The sequence below is a fragment of the Pelobates fuscus genome, chromosome 13, assembly GCF_036172605.1.
Source record: "Pelobates fuscus isolate aPelFus1 chromosome 13, aPelFus1.pri, whole genome shotgun sequence".
Classification (NCBI taxonomy): domain Eukaryota; kingdom Metazoa; phylum Chordata; class Amphibia; order Anura; family Pelobatidae; genus Pelobates; species Pelobates fuscus.
The window spans coordinates 86,797,010-86,812,712 of NC_086329.1; the positions used below are offsets into that span (position 1 = coordinate 86,797,010).

General features: G+C 42.3%; 1 protein-coding gene across 3 annotated transcripts in view; it reads left to right on the top strand.

Moving 5' to 3' along the window:
• The first annotated feature begins 13,824 nt into the window (after positions 1 to 13,824).
• Positions 13,825 to 15,703, top strand: part of PBXIP1 (PBX homeobox interacting protein 1) — a 32,431-nt gene continuing 30,552 nt past the window's right edge. For all 3 annotated transcript variants that reach the window (XM_063439707.1, XM_063439709.1, XM_063439708.1), the window contains exon 1: positions 13,825 to 13,934. The gene's annotated coding sequence lies outside the window, so the exon portion shown is untranslated. The remainder of the gene's footprint in view (positions 13,935 to 15,703) is intronic.

Below are 15,703 nucleotides of genomic sequence, written 5' to 3' on the forward strand. Positions count from 1 at the left end.
TTGGGAACCCCTGGGTTAAGTGAACACAAGATGAAGATCTATCAGAGGCAGGAAAGATTGATGGGAGGACTTTATTTTTATGTACAGTGGAATTGTCATACTGATCTTGTCTTTCCCAAGCAGAAATAAAAGGAAGCTAATAATCATCTAGAATGTCATTGTATTCCGTATTGTCAAAGGAACACTCCAAACATTATAACCACTGCATTGAGGTCTTTGTTCAGGGGAGCTAATGGAATATATGTGGAGAAGTTTCCCACTTCCTTGAAAGCTGACAAACTGTTTATAAATGGTTTGACTACGTACCTTGCTGGCACCATAACCACTAAAGCACACTAGGGTGGTTATGGTACTTCGAGTGTTCCTTTTAATTGCTCCCTCCACTGGCAGTAAGGAATTTTAAATGACTAGCAGATGCTTGTCCTTGACCATTGATTATGATAGTCTTGTGCAGCTCGTGAAACCTTTAACAATCCCAGCTAATAATTCTAGTGCTGATGTTACCAGAGACAGTTTGCTAAACAGCCAGTGCTTCAGCAGGTCAACAGATTTTTGTGTAGATGACACTCAACGATTGGCTGAGATTATCCGTTGGCCGCTCTGAGCCAAGCAGCAGCATCGCTGCCTGATTCTGCAAGATTCCCCCAGTTTTGAGATTTTTAGAAAACTGAATGGCATGGAGATTCGGCACTGGAACAAAGACTTTAGGATTAAACCTTTCTTGAAAGGTGAGAACAGCGAAAGGGGCCTCCTTATTTTTTTATGAGGTTGTTATGGTGCCTATCCTATTCCTTTGACTTGTTGAAAAGTCCCTGAGTCATGCTAGTGCTTGTCGAAGGATATTGCATGGCTGTGTGCTTTTATACACCTGCCAGCAGTAACCAATCCAGCAGAAGGTCTTGGATATTTTTGTGTCATTGATTTGTGCCTTGGTACGAAACAGACTGGCAACCACTGAAGTAAAGGATAGATGAGGTGGAGAGTGACATAAGGGATCTACTGACGTGATGGATTGGGAAATAGAAAGGGGGGGGGGGAGTATTGATATTTCACTTGCCTTGTGGAGGTAGATAACCAGTGACATGCCAATGTCACCTCTTCCTTAAAACAGCAATCTCTTCCCTATGTCAACTGCTATGTGGAGTAACAGGGCAAATGACGGTCACGAAGGTATAGAAAGGCGACTGCAAATACAGCCCTTCGCGCAAGTACACTACATAAAACTTCAATTCAAACACATTTCCAATTTACAAATAAATTGCACTCATAACACAATTTAAAACCTCCATGTACGACAGTTCTGTGTTAGTGTTTCCCAGAATGCCATTAGTGATATGCAAATTTGCACATCACTCTTTTCTACTCTTAGAAAAGCAGCCGTGTAGAGCATGTATAGAGGTTTTTTTTATGTAAGATTACATTATGGTCCTTTATCTGATTTATGAAACATGCCATTAAAGGATCACTATAGGTTCAGGAACACAAATGTATTCCTGACCCTATAGTGTTAAAACCACAATCTAACCCTCCTGGGCCCCTCATGCCTCCTTAAATATAGTAGAAATTTTACGTGTATTCAAGCCTGAAGCTGTAACTCTGCATGCTGACTCAGATACACAAGCAGTCTGCTGACATCATCAGAAGTGGTAGCCTGATCCAATCACTGTGATTCCCAATAGGATTGGCTGAGACTGACAAAGAGGCAGATTAGGGACAGAGCCTGCATGATTCAAACACAGCCCTGGCCAATCAGCAACTCCTCATAGAGATGAATTGAATCAATGAATCTCTATGAGGAAAGTTCAGTGTCTGCATGCAGAGGGAGAAGACACTGAATGTTTGGATGCATTTTAGGCAGCCACGACCCAGGAAGGATCTCTAACAGCCATCTGAGGAGTGGCCAGTGAAGTTATCACTAGACTGTAATGTAAACACTGCATTTTCTCTGAAAAGACCGTGTTTACAGCAAAAAGCCTGAAGGTAATGATTCTACTCACCAGAACAAATTCAATAGGCTGTAGTTGTTCTGGTGACTATAGTGTCCCTTTAAACTAAAAGAAAGATCCTGCAGTCTTTTTCTTTTTTGCAGTGGATAAGAGTATAACAGGCAAGCTTGAGGTACCCCGACGGAAATCCTTCAACAGTGCATTAAAGGACCACTCTAGTGCCAGGAAAGCATACTCGTTTTCCTGGCACTAGAGTGCCCTGAGGGTGCCCCCACCCTCAGGGACCCCCTCCCGCCCGGCTCTGGAAAGGGGAAAGGGGTAAAAACGTACCTTTTTCCAGCGCTGGGCGGAGAGATCTCCTCCTGCTCTCCTCCTCCGATCCACCTCTTCTCCTCCCCGTCGGCTGAATGCGCACGCGCGGCAAGAGCTGCGCGCGCATTCAGCCGGTCACATAGGAGCATTCACAATGCTTTCCTATGGACGCTGGCGTGCTCTCACTGTGAAAATCACAGTGAGAAGCACGCAAGCGCCTCTAGTGGCTGTCAATGAGACAGCCACAAGAGGACATAGGGGGAAGGCTTAACCCATTCATAAACATAGCAGTTTCTCTGAAACTGCTATGTTTATGAAAAAATGGGTTAACCCTAGAAGGACCTGGCACCCAGACCACTTCATTAAGCTGAAGTGGTCTGGGTGCCTAGAGTGGTCCTTTAAGCATTATACATGGGGTAATAGAGCAGACATGCACAATTTTATAATAATAGACACAGGAATATTACGAAAGGAGTTAAATCAGAGAGACAAGAGACATATGTAATAGAGTTAAGCAGAAGAAACTCCTAAGCGAGGCAGCTGTTATAGTGGTGCATGTTGTGTCAAACTAGATATGCCTGAACGGTTAGTATTCGATATGATCAATCATGCAGTGTACTATGATGCTGTTATAAGCGAAGAACTGAGTGTGACAGGCTAGACATGTGTGGGTGTGTTAGTATTGCGTATACATCATGGTATAGTTACAGGCTTTAGGTACCACGGGTTCCCCCTCTTAATGTGTGCTTGCGGGTGGCATGGATCAGGCCCTGTTCCCCAATACAGGTACAGCTGTGGGTGCATTGTGTGTGTCGATTCCATGTGTATGCCTCATGCATGTATCTACAGTAGGGGCTAACAGATAACTCAGGAGTCGGCCAGCTGCCCATATTAGTGCCCATCCTCGTTCAAACATTTATGCTACAGCACGTGGGCATGTAAAATACTCAAGTCACCAAGTTCCAGATATCTGAGCGCTCTGTGAGTGAAATCATGTGCAGGAATATAGATGTATACAGGTATGCTGAAATCAGGGGGATAATCCAGCTTGTGGGAGACCCCTCCAGCTCTGTGTGCTTGGGGTGCTAAGTCCCGGATCAGCCTATGCCTCTGCTTTCTAACAGGCTTAGAGGGCAGAGTCCGAGTAAGTCCTTCCCATAGCCACATGCCATCATGAAGGCCTGCACCTCTGAACCACGAACTTGGTTCCTCGTCTAGGAGGCAGAGTTCTTCCCTGGCAGGAGACAGTGTTGGATCCCGGGGGATAATCTCTGTCGGTGGTCGAAGCTCTGGGAGTATATTCCTGGTGGTTGTCAGCCCGGATGGGCCCATCTTGAGAGGCTGTAGAGTTGCTGTGGAAGGAGCACCCAGGGGCGTCCCACTTGTCTCCCGCCTCCCTTCTCTCTGCGTATTCTCCGCAGCCGGTGCGCTTGGCATCTCAAGGTGGACAGATACCTTGTCCCATAAGCTGTTGGGGGTCTGTGCCATGCGCGGTCGTATGAGTTTACAGGCGCTCTTTGTGGGCCTCACACCATGCTTTGCACGGGGCATGTGGTTATCCGCCATCCTGGGGGAAACTGCCCGGTGTGTGATTCTTGGTCGGACGGGTGCTTAAGCGTAGTTGTGTGTAGTGGTGGTCGTACATCTGATCCGATCAGCGGTCAGGCTCCGCCCCAGATTCTGCATTCTTTTATTAGGTGCTCCTGAAGGGTTTTTTGTTTTTGTTTTTTTAAACCTAAATGACGTGTCATACACACAAATTGTTCCATTTGATGAAGCCAAGAGAAGACAAGTTGACTTTTTTTACTCTATTAATTTAGATAGTAACTATATTACAAACATGACAATTACCACTTTAACACTCAAATTCTGAAAACAACATTAGTTGACACAGAAAATCTGCATTGGAAAAAAAAGTTGCGGTTTGGCTTTGTGTGCTGAGGAGAGTCTTTTTTTTTTTTTTTTTGCCAAACTGCTTCTAAATGGTTTGACAGAAAAGGGGGGACTGCACCTCAAGACTCATGGCACCATAACCACTATAATCAGATCTATTGTTAATGTTTAGATTGTCTCTAGTGGTTATGGTGCCCTCATGTAAGTGGTCAAACCATTTTATTATGGAGCCGCTCCCCGTCCCCATCACTCTGAGCTAAGCCTTGCTTCTGTTGTAATAATAACAAAAAACAGTATAGAAGTGGCGCTCAAGGATCAAATAAGTGGATGGTGCAGCCAAAACCAAGTATATCACCACTATATATACTTAAAGAATCATGTACAACCAAAAAGAGGTAAAAGCGCCAGGAGTATCAGGATAAGTAATTTATTTTAACAAATAGTTAAAAGATAAATAATAAAAAGCAATATTGCAACACACAACGCGTTTCAACCAACTGATTGTGGTCTTCCTCAGGTGCTCTTCTCTTTATCTTTTAACTATTTGTTAAAATAAATTACTTATCCTGATGCTCCTGGCTCCTGACTCCTGACTCCAAACTTGATGATCATTGAGACCTAAGGGGAACTGGCCTGAGGATTCAAGGAAATGTGCATGTCCCATTTAAGTGACATGAAAGCTGCATAAGTCCTGAGCCTACTTTTAAACGGCTCATAAAAGTGTGAGTGATTTCATCTCAGAATTTCCCTTTGTTTTATATATAATATACAGGTTGCACTATGTCCTTCTCTGTGTTTATATTTTTTGTATAGGGATTTTCCAATAGTGAATCTAATTATTGTGTGTAAAGGAGGAGATACCTATTTGTCCGATTTCAGGTAATCACTCCTGGTGTGTGTGTGCGCTTTTACCTCTTTTTGGTTGTACATTGCTTCTGTTGTAGTAGATCCTGGCTCTCCAATTAAACGACACAAATAATCTACTTACAATGAAGAGACGTCAATGCACTCCTGGCACCATAAACAATACATTGCTTTATAATCCACGTTAACCTGCTAGCCTGGTGTTTAGATAATGTAAATCTAGCCTTCTACCCTCTTCATAAATACAATTAGACTCTTTGTTAGTTTAGCCATTTTACATTTTATGCAAACTTCATGAAAGGTAATCTCTTTCAACACAAGTCTTTCCTCCTCTGCTTAACCCCTTCACGACGGGTGACGGACGAGGTCCGTCATCCTGGGGATGCCCTTAACGACGGGTGACGGACCTCGTCCGTCACGCGGTAAAATTAACCCCAGATCGCCGCAATCGCGGCGATCGTGGGGTTAATGGTGCTCCGGTCTGCCTCTGCATTAGAGGCAGACCGGGAGCACCGGATCGGGCTGTCCCAGCTCATGTGCCCGCTCTGACAGCATGTCAGAGCGGGCACATGTGCTCTGTATACTCACCTCCGCCTCCCTGCACTTCCGGGTTCACTGTGAAGTGCAGGGAGCCGGATCAGTGATGATCCTGCCCCCTGGTGTTAAAAAAAAAGTTAAATTAAAATCCCACCCCCCTTTACCCATATTAATAAAAAATTAACCCCTTCCCTGCCAAATGATCACTGACTACAGTGATCAATTGGCAGGGATTACATTTTAATATGATCTGATTTTTTTTTTAACCCCTGAGGGTTAATTCTTTTTTTTTTTTAACCCTCAGGGGTTAAATTTATTTTATTAATTAATTTAAATATTTTAAAATGATAAATTTAGCTAGCTGGGGAGGGTGGAAGTTAGTGGGGAATTGGGGGATTTAGTGTTAGGCTAACTAGGGGTTAACGTTAAAAAAAGTTTTAAAATAAGCTTTAAAAAGTTAAAAAATTAAGTAAAAAAAAAGTTTTATTAACGTTTAAGTAAAAAATAAAAAAAAAATAAACCCTTTACCCAGTCCAAATAAAAATTAACCCCTTACCTGCCAGTCTATCACTGCCTACAGTGATCAAAATACAGATCACAGTATTATACTGTGATCTAATTTTTTTTTAACCCCTGACGATTAACTTTTATTTATTTTTTAACCCTCAGGGGTTAAATTAATTTAATTAACTAATTTAAATATTGTATAATTAAATATTTTGCTAGCTGGGGTGGGTGGGAGTTATGGGAAAATGGGGAATTTACTGTTAGTGCTGCTTACTGCTAGTTAGGGGTTAACGGTAAAAGAAAAAGCTTAGAAAAATTTAAATCTGTAAAAAAAAAGTTTTACGAAAGTTTAGGAAACTTTAAAAAAATTAATAAGCAAAACAAAAGTTTAAAAAATAGTTTTAAAAAGTAAAAAAAGTTTTAAAAAGTTACAAAATTAATTTAATAACGCTCATTACCACTACACCTGGTACAAGCTAGCGGAAAAATGATCCCACGCTAAGGTTCAAAATATGCCTTTTGAAATACCCTGGGATGTCTTCTTTAAGAAATGGTATGGCTTTATGGGGTATTTGGATTATATAGCCTGGTAAAATACTCTAAAATGGGACATGGGCACAGCGTAAAAATTTAAAGTTTGAAAAAAAATGGAATGGCTGTGTCCCAAATGTGCCCCTCCGATGTCCACATATACCTGGCAAAGGTACATACGGGGGTATTTTTGTACTCAGCCGACATAGCTGAGCAACATATAAAGTATTATAGAGTGGTGGTACACATAAGGTTTGCAAAATATACTGTGCAAACTCACTTTGTGTGTCAAAAAGGCAGAAAAAACGCTTATTACCACTACACCTGGTACAAGCTAGCGGAAAAATGATCCCACACTAATTTTCAAAATATGCCTTTTGAAATACCCTGGGATGTCTTCTTTAAGAAATGGTATGGCTTTATGGGGTATTTGGATTATATAGCCTGGTAAAATACTCTAAAATGGGACATGGGCACAGCGTAAAAATTTAAAGTTTGAAAAAAAATGGAATGGCTGTGTCCCAAATGTGCCCCTCCGATGTCCACATATACCTGGCAAAGGTACATACGGGGGTATTTTTGTACTCAGCCGACATAGCTGAGCAACATATAAAGTATTATAGAGTGGTGGTACACATAAGGTTTGCAAAATATACTGTGCAAACTCACTTTGTGTGTCAAAAAGGCAGAAAAAACGCTTATTACCACTACACCTGGTACAAGCTAGCGGAAAAATTATCCCACGCTAAGGTTCAAAATATGCCTTTTGAAATACCCTGGGGTGTCTACTTTAAGAAATGGTAGGCCTTTGTGGGGTAGTTTGAATTTAAAACTTACGAAGATGCTTGGAAATTGCATATAGGCCCAGCGTCAAAATTCAAAGTTCTGTAAAAACTGATATGGCTTGGTCTCCAATATGCCACTGTAGCTTCACAAAATAGTGCCAAAGACATTCATTGGGGATGTCTTTTTACTCAGAAGACTTAGCTGAGCATAATTTGGGGGGTTTGAACTTAGTGGCACATATGAAATATACAAAATGCCCAGCAAAAATGCAATCCGTATGTAAAAAATGCACAAAATTATTTTTTACCACATACTTTGGCATGTAATGGTAAAAAAATGGGGGCATGTTAAGGCACAATATGCACCTTATGAGATACCCTGGAGTGTCTACTTTTACAAATGGTAGGCCTTTGTGGGGGTTTTTGAACAGTCAAACTGTTATAATACCCCAAATGGAAGCATAGGCTCATTAAATCCGTCTCTCAAAATTCTACTGTGAATACTGAAAAAGACAGGTCTCCTGTATGGCACTGTAGCTTCACGAAATAGTGCCATAGACATACAATGGGGGTGTCCTTTTACTCAGAAGACTTAGCTGAGCATAATTTTGGGGGTTTGAACTTAGTGGCACATATGAAATATACAAAATGCCCAGCAAAAATGCAATCCGTATGTAAAAAATGCACAAAATTATTTTTTACCACATACTTTGGCATGTAATGGTAAAAAAATGGGGGCATGTTAAGGCACAATATGCACCTTATGAGATACCCTGGAGTGTCTACTTTTACAAATGGTAGGCCTTTGTTGGGGTTTTTGAACAGTCAAACTGTTATAATACCCCAAATGGAAGCATAGGCTCATTAAATCCGTCTCTCAAAATTCTACTGTGAATACTGAAAAGGACAGGTCTCCTATATGGCACTGTAGCTTCACAAAATAGTGCCAAAGACATACAATGGGGGTACCGTTGTACTCAGCAGAAGTAACTGAACACATAATAAAACTTTGTACAGGAATAGCACACACCAACTTTACAAAATACACATGAGAAGTTCTTTGTTATACGTTTGTGTGCGAAAACCCCCCAAAAACACAATTTTACTCCAATATTTAGCAGAGGTTGGCGGTAAAATGGCTACGTAGAAAGTGTCAAAACAACCTTAGGTAAATAGCCTGTGATGTCTACTTTATATAAATATATACTTTTGTGTGGCAATTTTGTTTTATTTTATGGCTATTAGGCTTACAAGACAAACATACCAAATTCTAAAATCGCTCCACATTAAAATTTTATTTTACTCCTTGTGCTTTGTGACCTGTAACTACCAAAAAAAACTTAAAATCCCAGACACATTATATATTCTGTAAATCAGAACAAATAAATGAATTTATTTTTAATTACTTTCCTTAACCTGCACTAATTATGCACACATTATGATTGCAAAAACTGTAAAAAAAAACAATATTTTTCATTTTTTTTGCATTTTTCTGTATTTTTTTTATAATAAGTAAGCATTTATATATATATATGTTATATCAAATTAAAGCCCTTTCTGTCCTTTAAAAAACAGTATATAATATGTGTCGGTGCAATAAATGAGAGAGATGCAAATTGCAGTTGAACGCAAACAGCAAGAAAATGCAAAAATTGCTTGTGTCATTAAGCGTAAGTCAAGCTTCTGAAGCTCTGTCCTTAAGGGGTTAATATTTGGCTACATTATTGGGTGGGTTGGTTGGTAGGTGGTTATGGGATGTATTTAGCTTGATTATTGTGCTGGATGGAAGGTGGAATTGGGGGGTGTTTGGCTAGGATATTGCACTGGTTGGTAGGTGGCAATGAGGTATGTTTAGTTAGGCTATTTTGCTGGTTGGAAGGTGCGTTTAGGGGGGTATGTTTGGCTAGGATATTGTGCTTGTTGGTAGTTAAATGTGAGTTATGTTTAGCTAAGATGTGCTGGTTGGAAGGTAATCTAGGTAATTGCACTGGTTGGAAGATGGGTTTGCGGTTTGTTTGGCTAGGATTTTGATATGGGTAGAAGGTTAATTTGGGGTATGTTTGGCTAGGAGATTGCATTAGTTGGTACGTGGATTTTGTGTCTGTTTGATTTGGCTGTTGTGCTAGTTGGAAGGTGGGTTTGGGGTATGTTTAGCTGGGATATTGTGCTAGTTGGTAGGTGGATGGGAGGGGTATGTTTGGCTAGGTTAGTGTGCTGGTTGGTAGGTGGCTGTGAGTTATGTTTAGCTAGGTTAGTGTGCTAGTTGGTAGGTGGATGGGAGGTATTTTTGGCTCGGTTAGTGTGCTGGTTGGTAGGTGACTGTGAGGTATGTTTAGCTAGGTTAGTGTGGTGGCTGTGAGGTATGTTTAGCTAGGTTAGTGTGCTGGTTGGTAGGTGGCTGTGAGGTATGTTTAGCTAGGTTAGTGTGCTGGTTGGTAGGTGGCTGTGAGGTATGTTTGGCTAGGTTAGTGTGCTGGTTGGGAGGTGGCTGTGAGGTATGTTTAGCTAGGTTAGTGTGTTGGTTGGGAGGTGGCTGTGAGGTATGTTTGGCCAAGTTAGTGTGCTGGTTGGGAGGTGGCTGTGAGGTATGTTTGGCCAGGTTAGTGTGCTGGTTGGGAGGTGGCTGTGAGGTATGTTTAGCTAGGTCAGTGTGCTGGTTGGGAGGTGGCTGTGAGGTATGTTTATCTAGGTTAGTGTGCTGATTGTGAGGTGGCTGTGAGGTATGTTTGGCTAGGTTAGTGTGCTGGTTGGGAGGTGGCTGTGAGGTATGTTTGGCTAGGTTAGTGTGCTGGTTTGTAGGTGGCTGTGACCTGTGGGGTAGTTTGGCTAGGTTAGTGTGCTGGTTGGTAAGTGGCTGTGAGGTATGTTTGGCTAGGTTAGTTTGCTGGTTGGTAGGTGGCAATGAGGTTTGTTTGGCTAGGTTAGTGTGCTGGTTGGGAGGTGGCTGTGAGGTATGTTTGGCTAGGTTAGTGTGCTGGTTGGTAAGTGGCTGTGAGGTATGTTTGGCTAGGTTAGTGTGCTGGTTGGTAGGTGGCTGTGAGGTATGTTTGGCTAGGATATTGTGCTCCTTCGAAGGTGGGTTGTGGGTGCAGCTCATTGGTGGGTTTTCTAGAAAATGTAAGTTGATCTTGTATGTATTGAAAATGTTATTCTGAAGAATAATGTACCAGCATTTTATGTACACAAATGTATTTTAGTTTTAAAACCAGTTTCCTGGCTGTGGAATAATGCTAATTTAAACAGAGTGCTCATAGAATAGAGTTGAAGAGGATAGAATTGAGACAGGAACTTGGGTCCCAGAGGTGCTGATGGGGAATATATAAGTGCTTGGCCACAGTGTTGGTCCTTTTTAGTATTCTGTGGGTTTCATGCCTGGCAGGATTTCAGACACAGACAGAGGAAGGCCTCCTATTCAGAGGGCACACAGATGCTGTCTCCATGGATTCCATTTCTGAAAATGACCTCCTTGTTTGGATTCGGGCCTATACCTCACACAGGGGACAATTCAAAGTAACTAGTATCCTGTACAAAGTTCCAGTCTCTATATAAGTGGGCATAGGGCAGTGCCGTTAGTGCCAGTCTGTGCTAGCAGGGAGTGTCTACAGTTAGTGTTCTAAGAGTTAGTGCATGGGGGAGGGGGGGTGCCAGTCTGTGAATGGACAGATAATATAGAGCAGTGCCATGAGTACCAGTCAGTGAAGGCAAAGATAATAGAAAGCCGTAACCTGAGTGCCAGTCTGTGAATGTACAGATAATATAGAGCAGTACCCTGAGTATCAGTCAGTGAAGGCACAGATAATATAGAGTGGTGCCCAGAGTGCCAGTCTGTGAATATACAGATAATATAGAGCAGTACCCTGAGTGCCAGTCTATGAATGTACAGAGAATATAGAGCAGTAGCCTGAGTGCCAGCCTGTGAATGTTCAGATAATATAGAGCAGTGCCCTGAGTATCAGTCAGTGAAGGCACAGAGAATATAGAGCGGTGCCCAGTGTGCCAGTCTGTGAATATACAGATAATATAGAGCAGTGTGCCAGTCTGTGAATATACAGATAATATAGAGCAGTACCCTGAGTATCAGTCAGTGAAGGCACAGAGAATATAGAGCGGTGCCCAGTGTGCCAGTCTGTGAATATACAGATAATATAGAGCAGTACCCTGAGTGCCAGTCTATGAATGTACAGAGAATATAGAGCAGTAGCCTGAGTGCCAGTCTGTGAATGTACAGATAATATAGAGCAGTGCCCTGAGTATCAGTCAGTGAAGGCACAGAGAATATAGAGCGGTGCCCAGTTTGCCAGTCTGTGAATATACAGATAATATAGAGCAGTGTGCCAGTCTGTGAATGTACAGATAATATAAAGCCGTAACCTGAGTGCCAGTCTGTGAATGTACAGATAATATAGAGCAGTGCCCTGAGTACCAGTCAGTGAAGGCACAGATAATATAGAGCAGTGCCCAGTGTGCCAGTCTGTGAATATACAGATAATATAGAGCAGTGCCCAGTGTGCCAGTCTGTGAATAAACAGATAATATAAAGCCGTAGCCTGAGTGCCAGTTTTAATGCAAGGGGACTATAAGGCAGTTTCCTGAGTGCCAGTCTGTGAATGTAGTTACATACCTCCCAACATTTCAAAGGTACAAAGAAAGACACTATAATTTTAGGGTTGTGAGTAGGGCTGGGCCTATTCTGGGAAATGTTAGGAGATTTACTAATAATTTATGAGATTAAAATAGTAATAAGTAAACAAGTAATTCAGAACAAGAACAATGTATCTTATTTACACAGACATGGAGCTCCTAGAAAAGAGGGACATTAGGAGAGAAAATAGGGACTGTCCCTCCTAAATAGGGACACTTGGCAGGTATAGGGTTTATAATGAATATAAGGCAGTGCTCCCATACATGGGTGTATAAACATGTATTTCTGTGTGCACCCAGTATACAGGACAGTGTGTGTGTGTGTGTGTGTGTGTGTGTGTGTGTGTGTGTGTGTGTGTATATATATATATGTATGTGTGTGTGTATACAGTGTGTATATGTATAGTGTGTATATAGTGTGTGTGTGTGTGTATACAGTGTGTATATGTATAGTGTGTATATAGTGTGTGTGTGTGTGTATACAGTGTGTATATGTATAGTGTGTGTGTGTGTGTACAATGTGTTAGTGTGTATATAGTGTTAGTGTATACAGTGTGTATATAGTGTTAGTGTATACAGTGTGTATATAGTGTTAGTGTTAGTGTGTATATAGTGTTAGTGTGTATATACAGTGTGTATATAGTGTTAGAGTGTGTATATAGTGTTAGTGTGTATATACAGTGTGTATATGTATAGTGTGTGTGTATATACAGTGTGTATATGTATAGTGTGTGTGTATATACAGTGTGTATATGTATAGTGTGTATATAAGGTGTGTGTATATACAGTGTGTATACAGTGTGTATATGTATAGTGTGTGTGTATATACAGTGTGTATATGTATAGTGTGTGTGTGTGTATATAGTGTGTGTGTGTGTGTGTGTACAATGTGTTAGTGTGTATATAGTGTTAGTGTATACAGTGTGTATATAGTGTTAGTGTGTATATAGTGTGTGTGTGTATATACAGTGTGTATATAGTGTTAGTGTGTATATACAGTGTGTATATAGTGTTAGTGTGTATATACAGTGTGTATATGTATAGTGTGTGTGTGTATATACAGTGTGTATATGTATAGTGTGTGTGTGTATGTATAGTGTGTATATAGTGTGTGTGTGTGTGTGTATACAGTGTGTATATGTATAGTGTGTGTATATACAGTGTGTATACAGTGTGTATATGTATAGTGTGTGTGTATATACAGTGTGTATATGTATAGTGTGTGTGTATATACAGTGTGTATATGTATAGTGTGTGTGTATATGTATAGTGTGTGTGTATATACAGTGTGTATATGTATAGTGTGTGTGTGTGTGTATACAGTGTGTATATAGTGTTAGTGTGTGTGTGTGTGTGTGTGTATAGTGTTAGTGTGTGTGTATAGTGTTAGTGTGTATATGTATATAGTGATAGTGTGTGTGTATATACAGTGTGTATATGTATAGTGTGTGTGTGTATACAGTGTGTATATGTATAGTGTGTGTGTGTGTGTATATATAGTGTTAGTGTGTATATACAGTGTGTATGTGTATATAGTGATAGTGTGTGTGTGTATATACAGTGTGTATATGTATAGTGTGTGAGTACCAGTGCCCCCCCATGCTGTGTCACTGCCAGCTGTCTAACCACCTGTTGCTGTCAGTCAGTGCCGGCGCCCGCAGGGTTAACCAGCCAGCTGTCAATCACAGCGCTCCCTCCATACATGCGGTTTCGTCTGACAGTTGGGGGGCGGGGCCAGCACGCCCTCGGTAACCAATCTGGTCTCCAAATAGCGTACAATGCAGGGGGCGGTGCTGATTGGCAGAGGGAAGTCACGTGGGGCTGGAGCTGAACCTGAGAACTTTGAGAAAGTGAGGAGAATTGAGCAGAGTGAGAGCTGGAGTGAGCTTCACACTGACTGCACTCACCGTGGGGAGAGGTTAGTAACTCATTACCTGCCTACAGGGTCACTCACTGAGTGCAGGGTCTTCCTTCAGCTAGAGGAGGGTAACTCACTGAGTGCAGGGTCTCCTGTCAGCTAGAGGAGGGTAACTCACTGAGTGCAGGGTCTCCTGTCAGCTAGAGGAGGGTCACTCACTGAGTGCAGGGTCTTCCTTCAGCTAGAGGAGGGTCACTCACTGAGTGCAGGGTCTCCTGTCAGCTAGAGGAGGGTAACTCACTGAGTGCAGGGTCTTCCTTTCAGCTAGAGGAGGGTCACTCACTGAGTGCAGGGTCTTCCTTCAGCTAGAGGAGGGTCACTCACTGAGTGCAGGGTCTTCCTTCAGCTAGATGAGGGTCACTCACTGAGTGCAGGGTCTTCCTTCAGCTAGATGAGGGTCACTCACTGAGTGCAGGGTCTCCTGTCATCTAGAGGAGGGTCACTCACTGAGTGCAGGGTCTTCCTTCAGCTAGAGGAGGGTCACTCACTGAGTGCAGGGTCTCCTGTCATGTAGAGGAGGGTCACTCACTGAGTGCAGGATCTCCTGTCATCTAGAGGAGGGTCACTCACTGAGTGCAGGGTCTCCTGTCAGCTAGAGGAGGGTCACTCACTGAGTGCAGGATCTTCCTTCAGCTAGAGGAGGGTCACTCACTGAGTGCAGGGTCTCCTGTCAGCTAGATGAGGGTCACTCACTGAGTGCAGGGTCTCCTGTCAGCTAGAGGAGGGTCACTCACTGAGTCCAAGGTTTGCAAGGTTTTGTTGGTAATAAGAGGGTCCTTGACATGGTCTCACATTGGTCAAAAAAGGGGCCCTTTACCTAGAGCAGGATCAGAAGATGGTCCTTCACAGAGTAGAGTGTCTCCCTTTGGTCAGAGTCACTCACAGAATGATTGTTTTCCCATCTGTCAGAGAAGGGTCCTTCACAGAGTGGAGGATATAACTTTCAACAGAGTACGGTCCTTAACAGAGTGTAAGGTTTGCTGTTAGTCGGTCTGTCTTTAAAAGAGTGAAAAGTCTGCTGTCCATCAGCAGAGAGGGTTCCTCACAAAGTGGAGGGTCTCCTGTTTGTCAGAGGAGAGTCCCTCACAGAGTGGAGAGTAAACCATCAGTCATGGAATGATTCCTCCAAGATGGAAATAGTCCTTTCAGTCAGGTAAGTCTCTTACACACTGGAGAGTGTCTTACTGGACAGTTAACAGTCTGTGAGAAGATGGTCCATCTCAGAGTGAAAGGTCTCCTGTCTGTCAGAACAGGATCCCTCAAAGTGGAGGGGATCCCTCAAAGATAGAGCGTCTTTCATCAGTCAACAAGTTCCCTCGTAGAGTGGAGGGTCTACATTGGGTCACAGCAGGATGACTAACAATGAAGAGTGAATCCACAGTTAGTGTCTATCAAAGATGAACGTTCTCCTGTAAGTCAGTCGGGTCTCATCCACAGTGGAGGTTCTCCTATCAGTTGTAGGGTTTCTCAAAAATAGCTGGGTCTCTTTTTAGTCAGAAGATAGGACTCTTATGATTTAAGGGGTACTGATAATTGAGAGGAGAATCCTTCACGGAGTAGAAAGTCTCCTGTTGGTCAGAGAAGGGCTCCTCAGAGTGGAGGGTGTCCCATTGCTTAAGCAAAAACCCCTACAGTGGAAGGTGTCCCATTGGTGAAACTAGCATCACTCAAAAAATAATTGGTTCCCATCAGTTAATAGGGTCCCTCACAGAGTGCATTGTCTTTAGTTTGTCAGAACAGGGTCGCTAATAGAATGAAGTGTCTCTACT